The sequence below is a fragment of the Saccoglossus kowalevskii genome, chromosome 19 (genome assembly GCF_978046115.1).
Source record: "Saccoglossus kowalevskii chromosome 19, keSacKowa6.1, whole genome shotgun sequence".
NCBI lineage: Eukaryota > Metazoa > Hemichordata > Enteropneusta > Harrimaniidae > Saccoglossus > Saccoglossus kowalevskii.
This window is the reverse complement of record NC_140659.1, coordinates 21,777,132-21,786,165: the sequence shown is the minus strand read 5'-3', so window position 1 is coordinate 21,786,165 and position 9,034 is coordinate 21,777,132.

Sequence of the window (9,034 nt, the reverse complement as noted above, 5' to 3'; positions counted from 1 at the left end):
TCACGGAAATGTGATCAGTTCCCCAAATTATTCATGCATGAATTAGGATAATTTATAATTTATATAATTTATTAGGATAATTTTCATCTTTTTCACCAGTTTCCTCTTTTCATCACAAATTCACAAAATAGTCCAGTTTATAGTCTGCCCTTTCTTTCAGAAGATTGGGACAAAAATAGTAAATTTTTTTTAGTAAAAACTGAAAATTGTAGCAAATTTTGTCTGTTGGCTCCAAAATTAGCATTCATTTCCAGAAACACTGAAGAAATTATAAAAATTATAAGAAAAATTTGGGCAAGGAAGTCTGGCTGAAAAGGTTCTAAAATGGGACATGTGTCGACATGTGACATTACCCAATATTTTCACAAAAAATGGTTTCAGTTAGGTATTGATAACATTCTTTGGACTTTATAACGATTCAATTAATCGCTTTTATAATCATCACATTCTTAAAGATTTGGTGAAATTATATTTATCAACATTCAAGCACCATTCACTTTCTGTGAGCCTTTGCAAAAAATGTACTCACAGACTCAACGTAGAGGGCGATGTCACCTTCCATCTCCGTGTGCGATTTGAGAGCGTAGAAATAAACCAAAAAGAAATTATTAAAACGTTATAGCCAGTTCACCGTGGTATACATCTGTAATCGTCAATATACCCCCTCATATTAAGAGACTGAAATTAATTTCTAAATTAATACGAAACCTACGACATTTGTCATAAAATCCTCAAATCGTGGAAAATCCTAGGAGCGAAAATTAAATAGATTACAGCATAATGGGAAGTTAGTTAATTGTATTTACTTCCATCCCACACAGGGACCAAGACGCCATTGTTTCTAAAAAAAAATATGATTTGAGTTTGGGCAGAATGGTTATCAATTAGCGCCATTTTTAGGAAATTGCTCAACCTCAATTTGTATTTTGGCTGGTTCCACAGTCAGCTGGCGCACACGTGATAATAAGATAATAAAAAAACTAAATAAGAGACTATTTAGTTTTATACCGCATTCAAGATGGCAGCCCCCATATAGTAAATATCGCATTCATTTTATTATCACGTGTGCGCCAGCTGACTGTGGCTGGTTCACACCATGTCTACTGTAAAGTCAAATGGGTAAACATGTCCGGGTGTCTATTCGCACTGATCAACAAAACGACTATTCGTGCGCTTCTTAAGTGTCGTGTTTTACTGGACAATGAAGGTGAAATCATGTAAAGGCCGCAGATAAAATTGAGCACGAAGAATCTTTAAGTTACATAAACACCCACGAAACCGTAAAGTATATCGATTGTTAATATATTCCTTAATTGCACGAGCTGGTAGGAATATTACCACTCAAAATAGGATGTATCACGGTAAATTGTGACCGCAATAAAGTGCTTTCTTAGCAGCAACACCGCCATTTTTGTGCGTAATATAACGTACGCATTTGCCTGGGTGTGTAGGTTAATCCGAACACATGCGCAACAATCTTATTTTGTTATTTAACCATATTCAAAGTTATCTGCAATGTTTCTTTGTGAATCTATTTTTGTGTTTATAGAAATGAATACTGTTTCATTTCGAGGTGAAGTCGTCACGGTTCTTTTTTTTTCAAATGTGCTACTCACAAGAAGCCATATTCCAGTAAAATAAATGTCATGAGACATCGATGTGTTGAATAAATTGAATGCACGACTCAATAAGGTCGTCTTGGCAGGGTACAAATTCATTATTAATGAACAAATTGCAAACAGTAGTCATGAAATTCAGAAATTTCAGTTTGAAATGCGGTATAATACCGAGGTATATTATTCGACATTTGTAGTCTTTTGCAGGACAACAATACCCCTTCGAAAATGCCAGTGTTTGTCACTTTCAAGGTTCATGTCATTAGGCCTATGCAAATTTTGTTTTGGTCACATGCACTTTTTTCGCCACTGCACATCGCCCTCTGTTACGAAAAATTAGACTGTCGATAAGTATTTTAGCAAACAAATCGCCTCAAAGCCCTATAGGTTTTTAAAAAGTGTAACCAGAAACTTTCAGTATACACACAGGCTTCTTCCAAGTCGTACATCGTAAATCATGAAATATACAACTGTGTTCTGTGTTGCACCTTTGAATGAAATTAGGTAGTTGCCCACTGGGGTTTTGGAAGTAAATATATCTATAGTACCTTGTTAGTTTTGCTGAATAATTGATAAATGGTAGGCAGAAATCATTAATTATTTGTTATGTGAAATAACTAATTGAATATATTATAAATCACTCAGGCGATGTAGGCTTAACTATTAAAATTATAATATATACTCGGGCTCCGAAGGGCTTAAAAGACGTTCAATCCGCTAGTCCACGAACGATTACAAACATGGGGAATTATGTTCGTTTGATTAAAAAATGCGTAAAAATGAGAAAAATGCTTGCCATTAAAATATAGCATTCAAAGATAAAGTTGTGCAAAGAGAACTTGAGCGAACACAAATAAAGCGTTTTCGTCTGCGAATACCGACCGAATTGTTGATGACTTGTTTAATTTGTTCTTGGTTGCGTCTAGTTAATTAATTACGCTATTGGAAGTGTTAGTGTTTCTAATAATGACTGTATTTGATTATGTTTATTTCACTCATGCCATAGTTTATTTTGTTATTAGCATAACAGTTATTTTCAAGGCAATTTATTCACCTAGTTCCCAATATTGTACGTGCTCATTCAATTGCGTGCATTTCTTTCTTTCTTAGAACGAGACAATGCATTTACACAGAAGTTTGTTTTACGTGTTCATTTCATTACAAATCAGGTTCATTCTCAATTCCATTATGATCAGTCAAAACACAATATTTGTATGCACAATGTAGTACAAACAATTTATTAACTCATAACAACCTACTGAAGGAGGTTAAAGGTTACAACAACAACAAAAATTACAGATAAAAATTAATCAAATTACAATGGCTAATAGTTTAAAGACAACCAGAAACAGACTAAATTGAAGTTAGTAACGGAAATATATAATAAAGTAAAATGAAACACCAACAAAACACTAGTGTATATGATTACATGTTGTTTGCATAGTGTTAGTTTCTACACGCGCTATCATCAGACACGTGGTCATACATTAATGCATTCCACGTGATAATGACGTCATTTAGTGGGGGTATAGTAGTTCATATCCGCCCACGAAATGCCGCTACTTCAATCATGTGTCCCATTATGTATCACACCTTTGTGATGTGCATTTATTTACAAAATGACGTTACTCGTTTTAGTTCCATTATTTCAAATACACGACCAGTCTTGAATATAAGTCTGTTTTAATCAACACATCATACGGGGACTAGAATTTCCCCTCGGATTTAGTAAAAGTCCTAGACATATGTCGAGTGAGAATTGTCTAAGTAGCAACTACCGTTGAACTAATGATAGAAATGGATTGTTGGCAAGTGCAGACATACAATATATTTATTATATTTTCCATTAAACCTGTCCTGCAGCAGATGGGACTGGGGTCTACAAATCCGGCGCTGTATCCAAAACTGAATGTAGTGTAATGAAAAAAGAAATGTCGTAAATGTGATGCGGTTTCTCCGATAAGTTGTTCTCCAGTATAGCGGGAAACTATTGATATTTGACGTCAAATCAGATGATACATGTACCGTGAGATCGAGTATAGAATGCAGATTGCAAGTGTGCGAGTCATTTTAGACCACGACATCATAGATGTCATGTCATGTCATGTTTTAGGTTACCCCCGACATAATAGGTGATTTTCCGTACAATTGCGAGATCTCGCGAGATGCATGAAAGACGCGCGTCGAACGTCTGCCGCAAATATCGAACGATTTGATTTTGAACTAGAATTTCTTTATTTCGTAGCTTACATTGACCGGCCAATCTTCGACAGAGGAATATTGCTTCCGAATACCCTTACTTAATCGAAATTGTCTATCATCAAATGTGGACAGCACATTATTAAGCATGGAAATGTCCCCGAAATACTTTCGCGTTTGTCGAATCCCACGCGATGTTTGACGCGACTACGACGCTATGACCTTTGTTTGTCCTGTTTTTACGTTCGATTTCACGCATAACGCGTGATTCTCGCAGTGAACGGAAAATGGTCTATTGAGGTATACGGGTAGGCGACGTTATACTAGTATTGTCTCCCATGACAAATATATTTTTGTGAAACGTACATTAAAATCTTGTTATTCCTACTTGAAGTGAGAGCTGTGTCTTAGTCAGCTGGGTTTACGTACGTTATTTCACGTCCGCCTTCAACTTTAACCAAGATCGAAACAACGGACCGCTGAATGATGGCATGAATGAAAAATTAGAAATAACTATTGTATTCTGTATATAGTATTCACAGGACCCCAGCCATCTTCGCCAGCCAAGGACCATTTAGTCGGCCGAAGCAAGAATGGCCGGCTTGAGCGAAACCGTGCGATTCGGACGATGGACCCCAGCCCCCAGAAAGAAGTTGTTCTGAATTAAACCCATAATTTTTCTTCATGGATGTGCCTTCTAATATATGTTACATGTTTTCAAGTCTCATGACCCCTAAGATGAAAGTAATAACATATTTCTGATTAACCTCAAGCTGTATGTCGAGCTAAGACTATTTCCTCTTTGCATGAGAATGCCTATGGCATAAGCGCAGTATCAAATTCCATGAGATAATAACACTAGTAATAAGGACAACTGAAATAACTTCCAACACCTCTGAATGTAACATCTATCACCGTGGAATTGCCCTGGTGTGAGAGTAAGTTCGGGGAAACATTCAACTGAAAAACAGACGCTTAACGTAAAACAAGCAAGCACGTACGGAGAACTATGATATGGTTGAAAACTGATTCAACAACTGTGTTCTCTAACTACAAGAGTTTGCTTTGAGCTTTTTCGGTTAGTGCAAAAGGCTGGATTCGCAAATTTTCCCGTGGTAGGTACCGGAAAGGAATCGTGCTACGTATAGGCAGTGCGACAAAGGTTGTTTGTAGATATTTCTGGTATTACTGTGACTCCATGCACCCCCAGGTCTAATTCTCAATCGAACCAGACCCCTACCCTCTATTGCCCCTCAAATCAAATGCATATGCTCCTCCTGGTGACACGTATAATTATCTAGAGGGCATATACAACTGAATTCGGGGCTGGGGGTTAGCTAGGCAGAGGCGGCGGTACGAGTTTTTGCATGGGGACGGGATCTGCTCACCAACCTTGCGCCGTAGGTGTGACCTTACTTGAGGGTCCGGCATGCTCCCCTTAAAAATGTTAAAATATAGACCCTCTGAAACACCATTTACTTATTTTGAGGGTCAAATTTTTCTGACACAAAGGGTTTCAGGTAGATTTTGGAGGGGCGTCGGACAACAGCTACATTAGTGACTCCTTGATAAGTAGGCTGTCGATGTTTCACAGTTTAGGTTTGTAAGCTTCTTTTCCGGTACTTTTGTTTTACAGGGCTAAGTAGTCATACACCAATTGTAGTGGACGAAATAAAAAGTTTTGCGACCCCCCCCCCCTTCTCTCCCATGTCTTCAATATTATTTGTGTCCTGCTACCGTCGTCGTGTTTCCGTCAAAACAACTCTATCCAACATCAAAATAAACCGATTGTTTGTGCCTACTGTTCTCTCCATCCTCAATTCAAATTAGTTGGGAGGACTGCGAGACAATTAAAGACGCCATTCTGATGATACGAACTATAAGTCATTGTCGACTTGCGCAAGGTAAATACAGTATCAAAGAAAGTTTTAAAAAAACTTCCGTGTTCTGATAGTAATGGAGGCATATTTAAAATTACTAAAAGCGAGAAGCTCGGCGACTATTACTACGCACAGTGTTGTTGGTTTATAATACTAGAAAACAGTTTTGATTGTACATGTGTGGTTTGCAGTCTGATGTATTCCAGAGCACCTCTGCCACAAGTTCAAATTAAATCTGCTAGTAAAAAATGGATAGTCAATACGCATGTTTTTTTAGCATTAAACTGATCATGTCTGTAGATTATTGTGATGATTATGTATATTATGCAAATTAGTTAATACCAAGTTTGCGCGTTCAAAGTTTGTGCGATGTATGAGGTTATTAACATACACAGATTTTAACCTAAAACTAACCAGGTCTGTACATTGTGCTAGAGCATATATTAAACAAGTGTCTTTGAAACGTGATGATTAGTTCTTGAGATATCAGTGAAAAGCTGAAAATTACTAAGGAAGCACACCAAGATTTGAAGGTTGCTTGAAGGTTTTTAGTAAATATACATGTAATCTCACAAAGCTAATTTGTTCCTACTAAAATCACTACGGGGTAGGCTCTTGACAGTCAGGTAGGTGGCTCCTCTGCTTAGCAACCGGGTGTCGCCTTATATCAGCAGACAGACAATTCTAAGTTCACAAAAAAAGAGCCGTTGACACTTTCCCAGTTTTTCCATGGAGTGCGAATACAGGTCACAGCTTGGGTGATAAAGTCGCAGCTTGCTCGGTAATACAATTTCAAGAATATATGAAACATCTCCAAACAAGTGTAATTCTAATTTAGTAAGTCAAATTGATATAAGTATAGATTGTATTATTTGTGTGTCGGCAGGAACCCACAAATGATGTGGAATGTACTAGTATTTTGGCTTTGTGATATTAACGGCCAAGCCCAGAGAGCAAACAATTGGACCAGGTCCGGTGTGTCTCTGTCTCAGTCTGTATGTAAGGTAAAATCACGTGATCCAAATTAATACATCACATGACTCAAAACACCTTTTATGATAGGACAGTTATTCAATACCGTGTCACCCGCATAAGTTTCCCGAAAATACGTTGAATAAAAATATAAAAGTGATTTTAGCTCCTCCACCTTGTGGTGAAATGCTCTATATGCTGATTTGTCGCAGGTGATAATGTTTTACGAATTATATTAGTACACGTGGTACCATACACTGTCAGCTGCCCGTATACCACATACTTGCTAAAAGCGACACGGATATTGTTTAAGAAACCACGCTTGTTGATAGCAATGTGAAGATACGCTTGATATTGTTTCAATATAAGCGTCACTCGTGGAAATCCTGACAACGCCCATGATGGGTGACCGTACGAGCGATATGACAACGTGAAGTGTATCACATTTTGATTTGAACTATACGCATAGGAGGCTACGTGAAGTCGTTCAGTTTCATTTAAGACCACATCCTTTATTTGTATATTTACGTTTCATGCAAGTTTATGCTCATCTGAATAATTGTATATTGGCCGCCACGATGTTTCATCCATAGCCAAATAGTGAAAAGCGCCAGCACGCGGAGAGATCTGACAATGATGATAGAGATACAACGATGCGATGTCATTATTTGGGTTTCTATTCTAGAATGCCTGACCTGAAATATACAAACAAATAGCAACGAAGTATAATATAGATAATGGTTTGTGCAACAATTTGGTAACTATCATAAAAAAAAGGCAATATTTTCTTCAAACATGTTTATTTTTCGGTAATCGCAGAAGACTAATAAACTTGAAATCTGGGTTTCACTCAGTCGTTTAAATAAATGATAATTCTTACATTTCATATATCTATTAATAGTTATCATTATAATAATGTGTGGTTTATTATTGTACAGCTCTATATTAGGAGGTAACATTTTATATATATAATTTAAAATTTGTATCAAATTGTTCTAGATATTGGTTTATGATTTATATATTTTGGTCGTAAATATTCTAAAACTAGTTTATACCATCATTCAGTCAGTGCGTTGTTTGGGTGTTTCTATTTTAAAACTATTTGTGGATAGCTCTAAGCTGTGTTATGCTATGGAATTTAACCACTCTATTTTTTTTTTAATTTGAGACCGTCGCTTGGCAATACTGTACACCGTTTAATAAATATGTATGTTACTGATAGTCAAATAATTTACATAAATATTGAACCCTGTCGTCTGTGTGTCTCGCATGGAACATTATGTGTCAAAGATTGACACGTGACATGTACAGCTTGCACATGTCAATGTCTGTATGCCGGGTTATGTGACATCGTGTATCACGATGAAGCAACCTCATCGATTCTCGGCAATTGTAACTCATCATTGGAATATATTTATAAAATTCTCCGAAAAATCAGGAGTAAAACATAATATTCACCTATGTGTTTCAGTTTATAATGAGAAGAAATACGAAAATGTGTAAAGTTGACTCTGTGTTCAAAAATGGTTTAATTTAGTTTAAACTTGTTATTATCACGTAGCTTATTTTTTACCGTTTCAATACCGTTGACAGCCAGGCTATAAAACAGATTGTTTGTTTAAATTCGGTTTTGAATTAAATAGAGCCGCGGCGTGTCTCGACTCAAATTTGTGGCATGGAATCATGTCACGGACAGTTAACAGAACTTCGAGTAACGGGTCACCTGTATTTTTTGTTTTTGTTGAACGTTCAAATTTATTAAATCGAACTTCAATTATCAGTCACCCGGACATCGAATTACGGGAAATATACAAAACATAACAAAAAATGTATGTTGCCTGTAACTCGAAGTTCTGTTATAACTGTTAATTGAACATCGAATTATAATTTGGGCGTGGTTTCTGAAACATGGGCGTGGCCATTTTTGTAACTCGATGTTCGTAACTTGAACGATTCCGCACCTTCCACTTGATCGTGTTATTCACGAGAGTTGAGTTTTAAATATGGTTACAATTCGTCGGTAACGAATTCGGTCGCTGCCCGGGGGTACTCCCATAGTTGACATATACGGTTATGCGTGGCTGTTTTGACCTCCATTTTTACGTTCGAGACAATCGTTTTGATCCCTAATTTTAGGATTTCGGTAATTTTTTTAGCCAAACGCGTCATCAACGTCGATCTTTTTGGGTCCAGTTTTCAACTGACTGAGGACTGTGAGGAGCACTCCCACCCAAAATCTGCTAAGTCCGGTCGCCGGCGTACATGATGAGAGGTGTTGTCCACGAGGGGGCATACATAAAGAACGACCTGAATATATTACTCGTACATCGAGATTCAATTGAATATAATTGATAAACAGACAAAATA